Raw genomic sequence first — 18,061 nt, forward strand, 5'->3', positions numbered from 1 at the left:
ACGAAACAGGTGAAATTAATTTTATTAATGTAGTTTATTTAAGCCAATATATCCATAATATTTTCATGTTAAGATTCTTCAGTGGCTCCCCGTTGCTCTCAAAATGAAGTCCAAAATCCCTTCCTGTGGTCTACAGGGATATATGTCAGGATGGTTTTTGCCGAAAGTAACAAAATGTCAAACTAGCCCTGCTGTAAACCTAATCAAATGTACTCACAAAACAGGAAATCCAAGTAGGTGGACCTCCCCTCACTTCTCATTGGCCAGAACTGGGTCACATGCCCATCCCCGAGCCAATCATTCACTGGTAAAGATATAGACTGGCCACTCCCCTACCCCCCGGCTGAGGTCAATGCCCCTCCTGCATTGGGGGAGGGTGGGGAGGATGTTGTAACAGCCCGCCGTCTAGCACAGCTCTCTTGCGATGGGTTCAGCTCATGCCTCCGGCGCGTCCCCGCCGCCCTCGGCCTCACACTCTGATCTAGTTCCTCTGGCCCACCGAAGTGCCTCCCTTTGCCTTTAAGGCTTTATACATGCTGTTCCTTCTCCTTGGAATGCTTTCCCCATTCTCTGCCTCTCTCCTCACCTTTGCCTGGCTACTTCCTCTTCTCCTCTAAGCTTCAGGCCAGATGCCATCTCCATAGGAAGACCACACCTGGTCCCCCAGATCAGACCGAGGGCTCCATGAGGGACAGAGACCATAGCATACTCACTTCCCAGTGCTAGCACAGAACCTATACAGAGTAGGTGCTTAATAAATACTTGTTGAATAGGACCATCTTTGGGCACTTCTTGTGGAGCTGTGGTGAGCCTGGAAGACAGAGCAGGTCCCCATGCCACCCAGGGCCTTATAGAGAGTAGTACCCTGCACAGGGATAGGCCAGGTCAGGAGACCCAAGTTCAAGTGCCAGATCTCCCTCTGACCTTGGGTGTGACCTTGGGCAGGACTTCTCTGGGCCTGACCAGGGTTTGGGAACGGTGGGTGGATGGGAATGCTTGGAGCTGGGGCAGGGAGCTGAGCCCAGGGCACGTGCTGCCCTCTGTCCAAGGCAGGGGCTGTGATGCCCGCAGAGCAGGGCCCATGTAAATTCAGGCCTCCTCAGCGGGTAGGGCTCTAAGAGAGTAGGAGGCAGGAAAAAAGCAGGATTGAAATTCCATCAGGCACTCACTGAGCCTGCTCCCTGGAGCCCCTGTGCCTTTGTTCCATTGAATCAATATGTAATTAAACCGAAATCCCACCTTAAGAATTTCCAGCGGTGTTAAGACCAGGCTTTCCAAGGGGCTGGCAGAGTCGAGGCTCCTGGGTCCTCCAGCTATTAGCCCTTCACCAGCCTGGCCTGCTCCCCAGGCCTCAAGGTCACCTTCCCCAGCCGGCCAGGCCCCAGGGGGACTCTAGTCTTCCACACAGGCTTTCCGGGGGAGATGGTGGGGCCCCTGAGGGGCAAGAGGATCAGGAGGTGGGTGCGAGCTTCCTGGGCCACCATTACCACCCCGGGCCGTCCCCGGTCTGGTTGCCCTCATGTGACGGGGAGGAAACTGAGGACAGTGAGGCCATGGCAGAAATGGCTCTCAAGCTGGCCTGCCCCACCCACCTACCTCCTCTCTCCTCTCCCCTCTGGGCTCTGATACCCCAGGCTGCCGCGTGCTGAGCATTTACCGCGTGCCATACACTATTCTCTCCTTCACCGGCATTAACCCATTTAATCTTCCAAACACCCATGAGGGAGGTATTCATATTAACTCCATGTTAGCATGAAGAAACTGAGGCCCAAAGCCCCCGGTCTCACCAGCTGATTGATGGTGGAGCTAGGATTTAAACCCAGTGCTGCTTCTTCCAGAACCTTAAGCACTCAGCGCCACGGTTTTGGGAACTCATTGCCAAGACTCTGTGACCTCCATCACCAGGAGCCCCAGAGACCCCAGGCCCCCTCCTGGTTGGCCCCACACCTGCCACAACCGCCCCTCAGGTACCTCCTCGCAAACCCAGAACTGGCTTTCAGGTGAGAGGCTAAAACTCCTCCAGGGCTCCCGCCATCAACACCTCCAAGCCCCCTGAGTTCTCCTGCACGGACAGCTCTGTGGTCAGGGACGTCTGAAAGCCTGCCCTCAAATCAACATTGGCTGGCAGCGATGTAACATGAGCCACAAGGGCAAGGCACACACGCGACTTCAGTGCAAGGCACACACGCGACTTAAAATTGTTAGTAAGTAACCACACTTAAGGAAAAAAGAAACAGGTGTAATGAGTTTAAATATATATTTAACCCAATGCATCTAAAATAGTATCATTTCCACATATAATCAGTATTAAAAACGATGGAGCTATTTTACATTCTTTTATAGTCGTCAGTCTCTGAAATCTGGTACGTATTTTCCACTTAGGGCACATCTGGATTCAGACGAGCCCCATGTCAAGTGCTCAGTGGCCACGTATGGCCGGGGGCTCTGTGCGGGACAGCGCAGCCTTTGATGGCCTCACCCCGTGTGCTGGTAAAACACCACGAGAAAGGAGAGGATGGAGTTCCTGCTTCAGGGTCAGTCTGAGCCCACTCAAGCAAGGAGACCTGTAGGAGGAAAACCACAGGGAGGAGTATAAGCGATGCATTCCCCACCTTAAGTGTTCTCTAGGGAGTGCGGAGGAGAGGAGCCCAACCCTGGGAATTTGGACCTGGAGGGTCTAGGCAGGTAAGAGGAGTGAAGGAACATTAGCAGACAGGAGAAACCAGACCATCCTTTGCTCACTCCTCTCTTTCCACACCTAGCAGCTGCTGCTCTAAACTTGGGGGTCTGCTGGTGGGGCAGAGAAGAGAGACCCAAACCAGAGGCCGCCCTGTCTCCCCAGAGAGTAGGTGTTACCCAGAGGCAGGCCCCTTCCCTTTCACTAGATTGATGAGTGGAGCTGCCCTCATTCCTCCTGGCAAGCCCGCTGCCGCCATCATGCCATAATCTCCCTTAGGGACAACTGCCCACGGCTGGTTCTCCAACAGGCCTGGCCCACCCCAGTGAAGAAGGAAAATGGCCTTGTCCCTTAAAAAGACAAAGGTTGTACTGTCCAAACACATAAGTGCTTGGCCTTCAGAAACATTTGAAGCTCAGAACCAACACCATAGACATCTTATGGTGATGCCCCATCCCCTCTCTCAAGCCCAGGGAGAATGGGCCCCCTGACACATGCCAGCAATGTAGGGACACTGGGGCCTCAAGAGTTGGGAAGGTTCATGCCCATGCCATGGACTCTTGGACTCTTTCACTCCTTAGGATTATCGTCACATCTTAAATTCTTCCAGTGCGGGTGTTGCGAAGATGCATGGAAAGGAAGTGTAGAAGAACATCGATCTCTTAGAAGTGTCTCATATGAAGACTTTTTAACTGCCTTGCCTCCCCCACCCCTCCCCACTGCCCCTGCTGTGGGTAGAATATGGTCTGAACTGATTTGCCTTGACCCAGGGCCATCCCAGGATTTTCCTCCCAGATGCACCATAGTTGGGACCTATTTGCTTTGCATGTCCTTGTCATACACTACTGTGAATGTCTAAACCCTTGACTCTAGGGATTTGGAATATTCTGGTAAAACTCTGCTGTTGCTCATACCCTAGCTCCCATGCTTTCTTCTCCTCAGGCTTCCTGTGTCGTCTCCCCACCACTATCCCACAACCCCACTGCCTACCCTCTTGACCTTTGGTCTTGGATCCTTGGTGCACTCTAATTCCTTAGGGCAGGAAGTCTCCTGGGAATTCTCCTTGTCATTCCTGATATCCAGGCAGGGCTGCTCCAGAACACCCTAGAAATTTGACAGACTGTCTCCTAGCTATCCCAGAGGAGGGCTCGAGAGCAGTGGGGACCTTCAGTCAGAACCCAGAAGAAACTGGCAACCCAGGCACCTAGCCCTCCAAGGGAGAAGGGACCCAGCTAGTAGGACAGCCTGCCTGACTCTCCGCTCCTCACTAACCCAGGCTCCTAGGTCAAGTTCTGGGTCCATGAAGGGACAGTGCCCTGCTCCCAACTTATCTGACAAAACCTGGAGAAGAAGCCCTCAAGGAACCATCTGGGACCTTGACAACCAGCTGAGATGGCCCCAGCCCCTGTGTAACAGGTGGCAAAGGCCCCATGAGGCATCAGGGGAGGGTTTGGAGAGGGTGAGGATGCTGAGGCTGGGGGAGAGTCAGACAAAGGAACAGGTGGGCAAGGCCAGGCCAGCCAATCCTGGGGTTTAAAGTTGGCCTGTCTGTGCAGTGTCCATCCGCACTCCCCATATCCCCAATTAATGTAGTAGTAAGTCAATGGCAGGGCCAGGCCAGAATGGGTCCTGGCTGGAGAGAAAGGTGTGGGGGGAACTCACACAGCTGGAGAAGAGCCAAAGGGGATGCACCTGGGTATCCGGGCTGCATGTCCCCTGTCCTCCTGGTCTTTCTTGGATGTGGCCATCCCAAGTGGAAAAGTCAGGGGATTCAGGACAAGAACCTGAACTCTGCATTGGGACTTTGACCTTGAGGGAGGCTAGGGCCTGGGCCCAGGGGCAACAGCCAGAATAGCAAAGGCAGGCAGGCAACAGAGGTCTGATCTTCTCTAGCCAAAACGCCAATGGAGATGCCAAAACAGCCTTGGAATCCTGGAAGAGTCTTTCAAAAGGGGTGATATTTATGGAAGCACCCAGAATCTTGCTTGGAGAGCAGGAGATACTCAGTGTGCTTGCTCTGAATCCAAATCTGTAGGTCATAGGGAGCCAATGCATGAGCAGGAGAGTGGCCAGAATGGGAGCCCAGGAGCACTGTGTGCAGAATGGATGGGCAGGACAATGGGGTCACAAGCGGTGACCATGACACCACTCCAAATGGTCAGCCCCAGGCTCAGCCGGCCTGACCCTGACCACACGTGTTCTGGGCAGGGCAGGAGGGCTCCAGCCAACCCCAAGGCTGGGCGGGTGGCTGTCCAGGCCCATCCTTCTTGAATGGAGCCTCAAGACAGCTGCACTGGGGCCAAAACAAACCTCTTTCCTGGGGATGTCCCCACAGGCCACTACCCCCCTTGCTCCCTCCCTTCTGGTTGTGCCAACCTTCAAGGATGATGTACGGGCCATGTGTGGAGAAAGGGCTAGTTGAGATTGAAGAGAAGGCTAAGAAAATGTGACGGTGGTTCAGCTCCCAAGGGGCTGGCAAGAGCAGGAGGCTGGCTCAGGGTTGTGACGGTCATGGTAATTGAAGTCCTCCCCAGCTTCCTCTAGACACCAATGCCTTCTCCCCCCGCCCCCTGCCCCGCCTCCCGCTCTTTCCAGAGCAGGGTGGGGGAGGGGCAGAGAGAGCAGGGTTGGTCAGGGGAGGCACTGTGGGAATTTGGGGGCCCGCAGAGACCTGGGGACACCGGGAAGGGCAAAGCATTGCTCAGGGCCACAGGGCCTTGGCACATCCATGTCCGTTTTGCGTCTAGGAAGTACAGAGGCAGTGCACAGCTGCAGACAGGCTCCCCACCTCAGCTAGGAGACTCCCGAACCACAGGCTTTCAGGTTCCACCCACGACTTTTGCTGAACCGCTATACTATCTGTATTCTTTTTCTAATACTCTTTAAGCCAACTTACTTTTTTACTTTGATAAATTTATTTTATTTAATTAATTTATTTTTTTAAAAAAGATTTATTTATTTATTCATTTAAGAGTGAGAGAGAGAGAGCTGGAGGGCAGGGGCAGAGGAAGAGAGGATCTTAAGCAGACTCTGCACTCAGCAGAGTCCAATGTGGGGCTCCATGCAGGGTTCGACGTGGGGCTCCATCTCATGACCCTGAGATCATGACCTGAGCCCCAGAAAAGTTTCTTTTAAAATATATTTATCCAGGGGTGCCTGGGGAGCACAGTCAGTTAAGCATCTGACTCTTGGTTTCCACTCAGGTCATGATCTCAGGGTCTTGAGAGTCTGCTTGGCATGGAGTCTGCTTCAGATTCTCTCTCCCTCTTTCTCTGCCCCTCCCACTCATGCTCTCTCTCTCTCTCATATGCATAAGAAAATTAAAAGAAAACCTTTCTACTAGGAACTTCAGAAAAAAATCTGGTCTCAATTTTCATAAATAGAAGGTACGTGTAAAACCAAATACAATGACAGTGATAAAAATGAAACCCCATTCTAGAATATTAACTAGTCGTGGAAGTCAGCAGTCTTTGAGTCGGAGGCCTGTCATTTTGGTCATTTTTGTTTAAGGGGAGGAGATTTGCAAGAGTTAGAGGTGCTGAAGGCGAACCAACTGACACTTTCTCAATATTTCCAGAAGGCTTTTGAGACTAACTGAAAGCAGAATAAATTTCCCATCAAGTGACCATTTAATGACATGATGACGTGTCCATGTCTGACATAAAACCACCTCCCTACCACCAGTCATCACCAGTTCCCGCCAGGTTAGCCCTCACGTCGGGAACCCCGGGCCATCTCCCTCACCAAGACCGGCTCAGCAGCCTCCTGGCGGGTTCCGGGCTGCCACCTCGCCTCATTTCCCCTCAGTGGCCACGGTGACTTGTCAAAGCACATGTCAGGTCCTCTCACTCCTCTCCCCAGTGCCTGAGTGGCTCCCACCTTCTGAGAGCAAGAGCCTAAGTCCTTTGCATGACCCCTCCATCCCCTTTCCTCACATCGCCCAACTCCTCCCTGCCAGCCCCCCACCTCCTCAGCTACAGGACCCGCCTCAGGGCTTGCTGTTCCCTTTGCCGGATCTGCTTTCTCCCAGGACCTACATGACCTCCTCCTTCACCTCCTTCAGAACTTGCTCGAATGTCCCCTCCTCAGTGCGGCCCTCCCCTTCCAGCCCCACCATCACCCCCACCACCACTGACACTTTCTATACTCTTCTGATTCATTTTTCTCCCTAGCATTTCTCAATATCTAACCATTATATAGTCTGGCAGATGTTGCTTATTTATCTAGTGGATTTGAGTGCAATAGTTTAATTGGGAAGTGAGCCCAGGAAGCACCGGGAGGGGAGAAGGGAAGTGAGGGCAAAGGGAAGGAAGCCAACGTGGCGCACTGCTGTGGGCAACCAGGGTCTCGCCTGCCCAGGGACCCCTGAGGGACCACGCCCTCAGAGCTGTGTTATTGTGGGGTGAGGAGCTGGAGTAGTTATCCACCCCCCCCACACACCCACCCATGTCCCCTGGTTGAGGCACTCTCAGGAAAGATAGTAGCTGACATTGCTGGGGTCCCCCACCCGTGGGCTGAGCTAGCTCCTGGGCCAGAGGAAGCTCTTAGCGAAGACTCACAAACGTTTGCACGGGAAGCTGGGGGGGTCGCCATGCATGGGATGAAGGGGTCATGGGCAGGGCCCAGTGGCATCTGCCACACAGTGCATTTGGGAAAGTCATGTAACTTCTGAGCCTTAATCTGCTCACCTGTAACATGGGCATAGTTTTTTGAACTTCAAATGAGATAATAGTAGCTCAGTGCCCATCACATAGTAGACACTCAATAAAGATTTCCTTCCTTCTTTGGCAACATTGTTGACTATCCTAAAGCCATTTTTTGAGCTATGGGGTCATTCATGACTGCCCAGGCCTAGTCCCCGGTAGAGCCCCAGGCCCATAAACAGAAGCATGAGTAACTGATTATTCTTCAGGTGGTAGAGCCACTAGGATGGCCATTGGGCACAGCTGAGGACATTCCCAGGGCTGACAGCCGATGCCTCTCAGCCTGGCCCCAGGCCCCAGGTGTGCCACCAGCCTGTGCCACTGGACATATGTGGCAGGGAGGCCTGCAGGGTACTGCCCAGGGGTCTGGGGATCCGCAGAGAGCAAGTCCCGCCCCCTCTTCATCCCAGACCCTGATTGTTGGGGAGGCCACAGGGCCAGGAAGAGACGGGCTGTGTAGGACATTGAGCGATCTCAGGCCCCGATTACAGAACGAACGTCTAGTGAAAAGCTGAGATTACTGTGGGGTCAAGGCCTCTTCATCCTGGGGGGCGGTGGAGGAGTCCTGGGAGAAGTTGAGGAGGGAGAAGAGAGGTGCTGTGCCTGCAGGGGGAGCCTCCCCCCAATCCTTCTGGCTCTATTTTACTTCCCACCCATTCCTCCCCTCTTATCAGCCTTGGGTAGGGCAGGAACTCTAGACGTTTGCCCCCCCACCCCCAGACAGGGTCAGGCTAAGCAGCTTCCCAGGCCTGCCCTCAAGACTGCCCTGCTGGCCCAGATGGAGGTGCGGGCGTTATCTGGAAGGAAAGGAGAGACAGGCACCTGTAAATGTCAGAAGGGGAGGAGGGGAGGTAGAGGCAGGGGTGGAGAAGGGAGGGAGTGGGGGGGGTCTCCTCTGTCCCTACCCTCTTCACCTCAGAGATGCAGCCCCCTATAACTGCCCCAGGAACCCCAGCGTGACCAGTGTCACTGCTACATGCTACAAATGGGGAAATGAATCAGAGGGAGGCTATGTCTTCCCTTGGTTACGTTAGGGACCCTCTTCCTTGCAGAAGGGGCAGTGGGCACCAGTGGGTTAATACATTTGTCTTCCAGAATTGTACACAGGGAGTGTTTCTGGCAGCCTGGAGTCGCCTTGGAGCAGGGCTCTTACAGTACCCACAAAACGCCCGCTGGGGCGCTGATAGCTTCTCCCGCGGGCACATCCGCCTTAACCATCTTAGAAGGGCCAACTGCTCCCGAGCGTGAGTGCCCTGGCTGGGGGTCCCTCTCCCTTTGTCTCCTCACGGCCAGCTTCCACCCACATCCCTGAGTGAGGAAGCTCACCACACTGGGCGGATGCAGAGAAGCTTCCTGTCCACTTGGGGCCATGCCTGTGTGCCCAGGGTAGCCCTGGAGTGCGCCCCGTAAATGCTGTACGCCAGCCATGGAGGGAGCCTCGGAAGACAAGTGTGGAGAAAGAGGGGCCTAAGGGCAGACTGCTGAGCCAACGCCATAGACATCAGGGTCCTAAACCCTAAACCCAGGTAAGAGGGGCTCCTGCCCTGAGCCCTGCACTTTAGACAGCCTGTTCTGGCCCTGGAACCCTGCCAAGAGGGACCTCCTCCCTGGGCCACCCTTCTGAGAGGGCACCATGTCTCTGATGTCCACACTCAGGGCCTGAGGGTCATCCCAGAGGCTCTGTGCATGGGATGGGGACAGAGCATGGCCTCGCAGGCTAGGTTGTCTGTCCGCTGTATGTGAGCAAGGCCCTTTTCAGGGTGGGACAGAGCCAGGGGTAGAGGGAGGTGGGGGCGCTGGCCAGGGCCCAGGGCTAGAGTCTGGGGGCTGGCTCTTCCCGAGAATTCTATATTTGAACCTGGCCTTTCAAGCTGCTATGAAGGTATATTTGTCAAAGTAGGAGCCTAGAACATGTTTAACAATTTGTTAGCTTGATTTATAATTTAAACATCTAGACGTATGGCATAGAGACTTCCGTTTGTGCCGTGAGCCTGGGGAGGGAGGCTGGGACATTAGACTCAGTTATCTATGCTCTGAGACAGTCTCTGTCAGCGGTGCGGGGCAAGGCAGTCATCGCCACCAGGTGATGTGACTCTGGGCACAGTTGCGAGCAAGCCCCGGCCTGTGGGGTCTCCCAGCTGGTAGGGATTTGAGTTCAGCAATGAACTCCCCATTGTACAGATGGCAAAACCGAGACCTAGAGGGTTCCAGGGATTTGCCATTGATGTACACAAACCCCAGGAGCACGCACACGTGTGTGCAAATGCAGGGTACCCCATGCCTCAGCGGAGGTGCACGCACATGGACTCAAGCGCATGTGACTGCACGCATGGGGTTTACTTTCTTCACATTTTTTCTGCACCACGGAAGATCCATCATTTCCTTTTCCTGTAATGATGTTGACCTGATTAAAATTTTTATTGGATTTCACAAAATAATTTTTTTTTAAAGATTTTATTTATTTGACAGAGAGAGACACAGCGAGAGAGGGAACACAAGCAGGGGGAGTGGGAGAGGGAGAAGCAGGCCCCCCATGGAGCAGGGAGCCCGATGCGGGGCTCGATCCCAGGACCCCAGGATCATGACGTGAGCCGAAGGCAGTTGCTTAACCAACTGAGCCACCCAGGCGCCCCCAAAATAATTTCATATACAACATTCCCTGGGGGCCCTGCTGGAGGAGGCCATGGCGGAGGATGGCGGGGAATGGGGGCTGGGGGCTGATAGGAGAAGAGAGAGTGACAAGTAGATTTAGAAAGAGGTTGAGTTGGAAAATATTTCATGGACTGCTGATATGACCGGTGGGGGGGCAGGCCGGGCAGCAGGGAGTTGAAAGGCTGTGCCTTCTAAGTCATGCTCTTGGGAAGCTGCAAGTGGAGCACCGATGTAGGCCAGCCACGGGAGGACGTCAGAGGCCTGCGCGCATGGAGGGACCCTGCAGGGGCCAGAGAGGAGGGCTTCCTGGCACAGAGGACAGATGCTCGCTTATCCCCTCCCACCTCCTCCCCAGCCCAAGGCCCTGGCCCGTCGCTGGTCGATGCTGGTCGGGAACGTCAGGGTCTGCAGGTAGAGTGGGATGATGCCAAGGCCAAAGCCAAGTGCGCCTGCAGATGGCAGTAGCTGAGGCGGTACCCCTCTTGCAGTAGTGGCCACACTGTGGGTGCATTCGGGGACCGGGTTCCCCCCAGCCTGGCTCAACCACCCACTGGCTGAGTGACCCTGGGGAAGTCATTTAAGCTCTTGAGGCTCAATTTTCTCACTCTGTGGGGTGTTGGCAGGACTCGAGGAGACAAGGGATGCATAGGGTGGGCACCACTGCTCTCATACCTGGCAGTTATTTTTTTTATCACTGTGGTTATTTAGTCATTCATTCGTTCATTCTACAGACTCCATTCTGCCTACCCTCTGCCAGGCACGGGGTGGGGGATAGCAGGGAAAAGTGCCTGACCTCCTGGGGCTTCATTCTAGAGGAGAGACCAACACCAAACCAAGTAAGAAAGTAAAATAAATTACATTTTCAATGGTGATAGGTGCTGTGGAAGAAAATCAGCAGGAACCTGGGGGTTCTGGGAGGGACTGCAGTTTATGCAAGTGGTCAGGAAGGGCCTCCCTGGGAAGCTGGCCTTTGAGAATAGATGCACAGGGGGTGAGGCAGTGATTTCTGTGGGTCTGGGAGAACAGAATCTGAGATCGAGGGAACAGTAAGTGCAAAGGTCCTGAGGTGCGAGTGTGTCGGACATGTTGGAGGACCATCAAAGATGCCAGCGCGGTAGAAGCAGTGTGAGCAGGGGAGGGGGAGAGTGGAAAACCCGAGGCCAGAGAGGGCAGAGGGCCAAATCATGAAGACCACGTAGGCCACTGTGAGGGCCAGGGCTTTCTTCTCTGAGGGTGACAGGAACCCTGGCAGGGTTAGCCTTCTCCCTTGATGAGTGAGCGTCATCCCTTTCGGTGCCCCAGTGAGCCAGGTGCCTGCTCCCCAAAGACAGGGTAGATAGGCTGGAGACCTTGACTCTTCCCAGAGAAGCCCTGGAGGCAACTGCAGCCTGGAACAGGAAAGGATGGGGGTGGGGAGGTGGAGCAGACCCCGGGCCCCAGCCCCTCCGCAGGCCCTTCTGCCTCAGGACAGCCCCTGGACCACAGCGGCTGGGTCCCAGGGTCTGCCTCGCCCCGCCATGGGAGCTAGCCGCCCTCCTGCCTCACATTCCCAGTGCCCTCCATATCCTGGACACACAGCCCGTCAGTTCCAACCACCGATTTTGTTTGTGCAATCTCAACAAGAACAGGAATGAAATCAATTCAGTTGATGAGAACAAACCTCTACAAAGATGGAGAGAGTGCCAGACAGAGCCCGGCCGGATCGGAGTGGGGAGCCCCACCCTGGTGAGAACCCTATTGCAACAGACACAGCAGAAAGCCCCCACAGCTGAGAAGAAAACGTAAGCCCTCCGCAGGAGACCTGACCAGTTCAGGGCAGAAGGCTGGGCACACAGACTTCCTCTGAGTCCCCACGCTGTGAGCGGCACCAGCTCTGGGGGAGGCAGCCGAGACAAGCCAAGTTCAGGGTCGCAGTGCCCGGCGGGGAGAGGGGGAGGGGCTGAAGTCCAGCCCAGGCAGCACTCATGAGGCCCTGCACCCTGGCCTGGAGCTGCGTCCCCCTGGGGGGAAGGACGTCTCTCCCTAATTCGCACAGAGGCCCCGTGTGGGCTAGCAGTGGGCCCTCCCTTGGTCCCCACCCCATGGTGCCCCAAATGCGGGTGAACAGGACCAGCAGGAGGGCGGGAGGGGCCGGGGATGCCGGAGGAGCCAACCCAGGCTGAACATGGTCAGGAAGGTGCTGGGGGTAGCCAGGGGGACACAGGAGGGTGGGGAGGAGGGGGTGGGTGGTGCCAGAGGAGTGGCCCCCACGAGGGCTGGGAGGAAGGTTGGTTTCGATGATAGCAACTGGCAGAGCAGAGGAGTGGTGGAGAGGCTGTGCGGAGAGGCTGGGCAGGCCCCGGGTAAGAGCAGCGGGGCTTGCAGGGGACATTCCAAGCGGGATCTGACGTGGGAATCTGAGGTGCACTTCAGTGCAGGCTCTCTGGCTCCCCTATGGCGGTTGAACTGGAGAAGCCAGGAGGACCAAGGATCCAGGAAAGAGATGGATGTCTGAGTGCGGTGGCAGTCGGGGCACAGTATGGGAGTCACAGGGAGGAGCCCCGTTTAGCTGGGGTGGAGCAGGGGAGGACACGGTAGGCCGGGGACTGGGTTGGGGAACTCCAGGGGTGGGAGGCAGAGCAGATCTGAGGGGGAAGGGCCCACTCCTTCCCACCTGCCAAAGGTTGGGGAGCCAGGCTTAAACCCCAAAGCCCATGCTTCCTCCTTCCACTGTCACATGCTACCTTCTCGTCCCATCCCCACCTTATCTCTGCCAGTTCCCCCCAGTTATCCGGCCAAGTCCCTAAATAGAAAGCCCCTGAGAAGGGGTCAGCAGGAAGGTGTTTGCCCAGGGGAGTTATTTTTACTTAGTGGCCCAATATTTAAAAAAAATAGGTTGAGCCCATAGTGTTGCATGCCTTCTAGGGTCTCACTAAACCCAGGATGGGGGGCACAGACCAGCCTGGCTGGCCCAAATATTTGCTGCGTTGCCGGGTAACCACCGTTGGCCCCAAAAGCTGGCATCTGCGGAACTGAGACTTGGAAGGAAATTCACAGCCGCCCAGGGCTTGGAAGCAGAAACAGTCGGTGAAGTCGGGAAGTGCCCCAAATGTCTCCTGCGTGGGGTGTGCTGATCCTCCGGAAGCTGCCCCCACCCCCAGGAGGCAGGAGGCGTCCCAGGGAGCCCCAGGCAGCCTGAGGCAGCTCACAAACGAGCTCCTGTGGCTCTGGGCCCACAGGCCTGGGCCTCTCTCTCCGCTCTTGCTCCGGAGAGCTGCCATGGGTGCACACAAGCGTGTGCTGGCTATTTCTATGAGGACCTGCCCAGCCTATGTCCAGGGACAGCCTGGGACAGGGACATGGGCACACAGAAGTAGAGAAGGCTGTACAGTGAAGTCGGAAGGGCTCTGGGACAGCCCCACCCCCACCCCAATTCCTGCAACCTGGCCTTCTAGAAATTCCATCATCCGGTATGAAGCTTCCCTAAGAATCGGGAGGGGCATTGGAGGCATGATGTACATGCAGGGCAGCATCCCAGCTGCAGTGGCCCGGACTAGACAGCATCTAGCCTCTGCTTGCACATCCTGAGGAATGGGAAGCTCACCACTTCAAGAAGCAGTTTGTCATCTTGGTGAGAGCAGTGACTGGACAAAGTTCCTGATGCTGGGCCTCTTCCTCTGAACCTTCCTGAAACTTCTTCTGGGGGAAGGCAGGGGCTAAGGGAGATATTGCTGGTCACATGTAAGGCTGTGATGACCCCAAGGGGGCTTCCCTCCTGCCCTGGGAACCCCTGAGCCCTCCAATGGAGGGCTCGATGCTCAAGCACTGGAAAACTGTATGACAGTGTACAGAAATATCCCAAATATCCGTGTATCCCAAACCACAGACAGCGAGTGGGCAGGCAGCTCCGCCCTGTGTGAACTCCAGCCCCCGCAACCCCCCGCTCCCCAAGCTGGAAGATCTGTCAGTGGCTTTGCTTCTCTGAGCCTCAATTTCCTCCTCCGTAAAATGGGCACCACACCAGTATTGCAGGGGACCGTGGTGAGGAGACAATGGTTAATTGCCATAGAGCTGCCCCCAGCAGGGCCTCTGGAACCAAGAGATGAAGCATTTGCCCCTTCCTCCTCCAGGCAGCCCCTACTCTGACCCAAACATGTCCCATTTCCTCAGCATCAGAAAGCTCTCTCCTAGTAGCTCTGTTCCCCACCCTCCCTTCTTCCCTCCTCCCCTGATAGCTAAAATCCTCCACCCTCAGGCCTCCGCACTTAAGGCCCCAATCTCCACCCCTAAAGACCATTCCCCTCCTCCTCCTCCACTTTCCAGTGGGAGACACAGCTGACCATCTTCCTCCACACATTCTGTCTACCCGGATCTTCTGGGGCTCCTGCCTCCCTCTGCTCGTCCGTGGCAGTGAGGACAAGGGCTCTGGCTTACAGGGCACTTTCTCAAGCTCTGTCTTTTATGATCTTGTGCGATCCTCCCTACAGCTCTGGCAGCATGGCACACAGGTGATGTTCTGCCCATTGTGCAGATGGTGGGACTGAGGCACAGAAGCAGGAAGGGACACAGTACGATGTAAAGAACCCAGGTCTTGGAAGTTCAGACCCCACTGCTATTTGCTGGTTGTGCCACCTTGAGCAATTTGCTTAACTTCTCTGGGTCTCAAGTCTCTTCATTCTTAAAACAGGGAGAAGGTGGATAGTGATCATTGTATCTGTCTCGTGGGTTGTTGAGGATTAAACGAGTAACAGCACTTAGCCCAGTGCCCGGCTCATCATGAGTGCTGGCAAGTGTTGGCCTTTCCCGGAGGCAGAGTCTGCATGAAGAAAAGCCTGAGCTCTGCCAGACCCCAGGCGAAGCTGGTGGGGTCTGCCCCACCACACTGGCCTAGGCAGCAGGGTGCGTGCAGGGCGGGGAGCCCCAGGTCTGAGCTCCAGCCTCCTTCCCAGACAGGGCAGCACAGGGACCTGTGTGTGCAGGGAAAGTGCTGAGCTCATCTGAGGCAGGAGGGCAGACTCAGCAATTCTAGCCTCTGATGGGATGGAGGGCCTGCAACTGATAAAGGATTGTGTTAAAATGGAGGCTTCTTGTGTCTGTGATTACTGCCTTCTCTCTGCCTCCCTAGCTTTAAAGGGCCAGGGCTTGGTCAGCGTTTGTTGGAAAGAAATCCAGGGTCTTCCCTGCCTACCCTCCATCAGAGCTAAATGACAATGCCTCCCGTTCCTTACCCAGACGGTCACTGCAGTCCCTTCTGCTCTCTGATGCTCATTGTCTTTGTTTTGCCGAGGCCAGGTGGCTCAGGGCTCTGCACTCACTGGATATCCTGGCTTCCCCACCAAGTGCCCAGGTACCAGCGGGGCTGGCAGCAAATCCCATCCAAGTCCTGTCTTAGCTTCTGAAGGGAGGCAAATTCACATCACTAGGCACCCACCACGCACTCTCCCTCCAGAGTCTCCCGGACCTCCCCTTTACCAGTCTCCAGCTCCTTGCCCTTCAGGTTGGCATCCACATATTCTTTCATGGAAAGCACTGTGTGCCCAGCTGGAGTCAGCCTGCTCAGTACCCCATCTCTCTGTCTTCAGGAAAGGGTCCCTGATTTTCCCCCGAGGAACCTCCCCCTTCCCACTCTCAATCCTTGTAGTAGGGCTGACTCCTTCCCAGCCCCAGGTGGCCATGTGACCTGTGCCTGGCCAACGAGAGGGCCACACACTTCCAGTCACCATGATGGCTTCAGCTTTAGGTATGCAACCCAAGCTAACCCAATAAGACTGTGTTCTACACTTGAACTGGAACTAGTGGAAAGAAGCTCTGACTCTTCTGGACTTGGAGCTGGTAGGATATAACACGGGAGCTTCCAGGTATGATGACAGCTTTAGCCAACACCAAGGGACGCAGAGCACAGAGACAATGTCCTCATGATAACAACTGAGCCTCTAGATCTAGAAGTCCAAATATCCCTGGATTTCTCAGTTATATCTGCCAATAAATCTGCCCCCTCTCTTTTCTTTCTTTTGCTTAAGCCAGTTGGAGTTGAGTTAGTGTCACTTGTACCCAAAGGAATCTTGACTAATCCAAGAATAAAAATGTTGGAAGGGCAGGGACAGAACTTGGTGGCATAGCTGTAGGGACATCCATCTGGACTGACAGTAATCCATGAGTCAGTTCCCTTGGGGACAGCTGTTTGATCAGTCAGTCATAGTCCTGGCCCCGTCACTGAGCCTCAGGACACCATCCTGGTCTTACCAACATCAGGTGCAAAGTCTCGAAGGAACCTAGACACACTCTGCACCCTCGTGCCCTGTCAGGACAAAGGATTTGGTCACTTTGACCTGACTCATTCTTGGTGAACCACCTAGAGCTTTCTCAGAGTCTCCAGACCTCCCTTGTGAATGCCTCTTAGAAGGTTGGGCCGGCAAGCTCCCAGGCAATGACACTCAGCAGATTCAGAGGGCTCTCCCTCTGGGAACCCAAGCAAACCTGGGAGGCCTGGCCTCCAGCCTGGGACAGGTGAGCAGAGGCAGTGGGATCTGACAGGCCAGACTCAGAGAAAAGGGAAGGAGGGGGAGTGGGCAGGAAAAGAAAGGGCTACTTCAAAGCTCATAAAATCAGTGAATTGGACTGCCCGAGATGAGCCCTGGCTGCTTCCTGAATTATGCAGATTCATGCAGATTTCATGCAAATTAGCCACACAAAGGTGGCAGGGGCACTTGCTGCCAGCTTGGCTCTGGAGCCTTCTTGTCAGTCAGCCTCAGTCTCGTTCCGGGAGTAGAGGAACTGTCACTTGTGGGGCAGTAAGCAGGGATGGGACAGGGTCTGTCCTATCCCAGCTTCCTGCCGCCCTTCCCTCTGCGGGGGAGTCTCCCCAAGAGCAGACCTACCCCACCGTCCACATCCTTCTTCTGCCCTGGACGGCTAGCTCAGAGACAGCCACTGAGAGCTGGGGCTTCGGGCACCTGGTTCAGCCACCACATTCACATTGTATGGATGAGGAAGTAGAGGTCCAGACCAAGAAAGGCACCTGCTCTGTCCCTTGAGAGCTGTTGACTGACTGATCCACCCACCTGCTCCCTCCCACGAGAGCTGACCTTGTGCATGATCAAAGTGGGTGGCCATCCACTTACTTCCAGCCCCACTGCATATCTTCCTGAACCTTCCCTCTCCCTGATTCCACCAGTCATGCACTGGATCTTTAGGGTGGGGCCGGTCGTCATACAGCTTGGGGGAGAAAGCTGGCAAAGTTCGGTGCTCTGGGAGGGAGTGCAGACACTAGTAACCCAGCTGCTTGTAAATCCGTGCTGGGCCCCCTTGTTCCTGGAGAGGTGGAGCCTCTGAGATTAGCCCAGCTTTGGGGCTCTTGGCCCCACATTGGCAGCCACCTGGAGTGCATACTGCTCCTTCAGTTTTTCAGATTCTTTCCATCCTTTAATCATACTGATGAAAATAATCACAAAAATGACTCACCTTTGTGGAGCAGTTGCTTTGTGCCAGGCACCATTATAAACAATTGGGATCCTCACGACAGCCCTCTGGGTTCAAAGCTATTATAATTCCTATTTCACAGACAAGGGCACTGTGGCACGGAGAAGCAAAGCCAGCTGTTCCTGGTTGCACATCCAAAAAGTGATGAGGTGGGAGGGTTACCAGGCATGTCTGGCACCAGGGCACATGCGTAGGAGACGTGCTCAATGCAGTCTCCCTCCTCCTCCAGGAAGCCTGCCCTGCCTGTATGCTGCTAAAGCCGTCTGCCATTGTCAGGGCCTCAGTTGTTGATGGATCTGGGCCCTGGGCTGCTTCCTTCCCTGAACTCCTGCAGCCCCAGAGTCCAAATTCTGTGCCTTAGCTTGGAATTTGTCCACCAGGCCTGCCCAGGGCTCTCTGAGGGGGTGGGACAGGGCTTCCTTCATTTGTCCCCCACCGAAATACTTCCCCACTGGGGACCAGCACGGAGCTGGACAAGCTGCCCTTGGGCTCAGCATTCAGCTTCTCGCACAGAAGGGACCAGGCCTTCCACCCTTCCTACTTGGGGTGTGTGTGTGTGTGTGTGTGTGTG

This window comes from Mirounga leonina, unplaced genomic scaffold, assembly GCF_011800145.1.
Source record: "Mirounga leonina isolate KUSES-001 unplaced genomic scaffold, KU_Mleo_1.0 Mir_91, whole genome shotgun sequence".
In the NCBI taxonomy this organism is placed as follows: Eukaryota; Metazoa; Chordata; class Mammalia; order Carnivora; family Phocidae; genus Mirounga; species Mirounga leonina.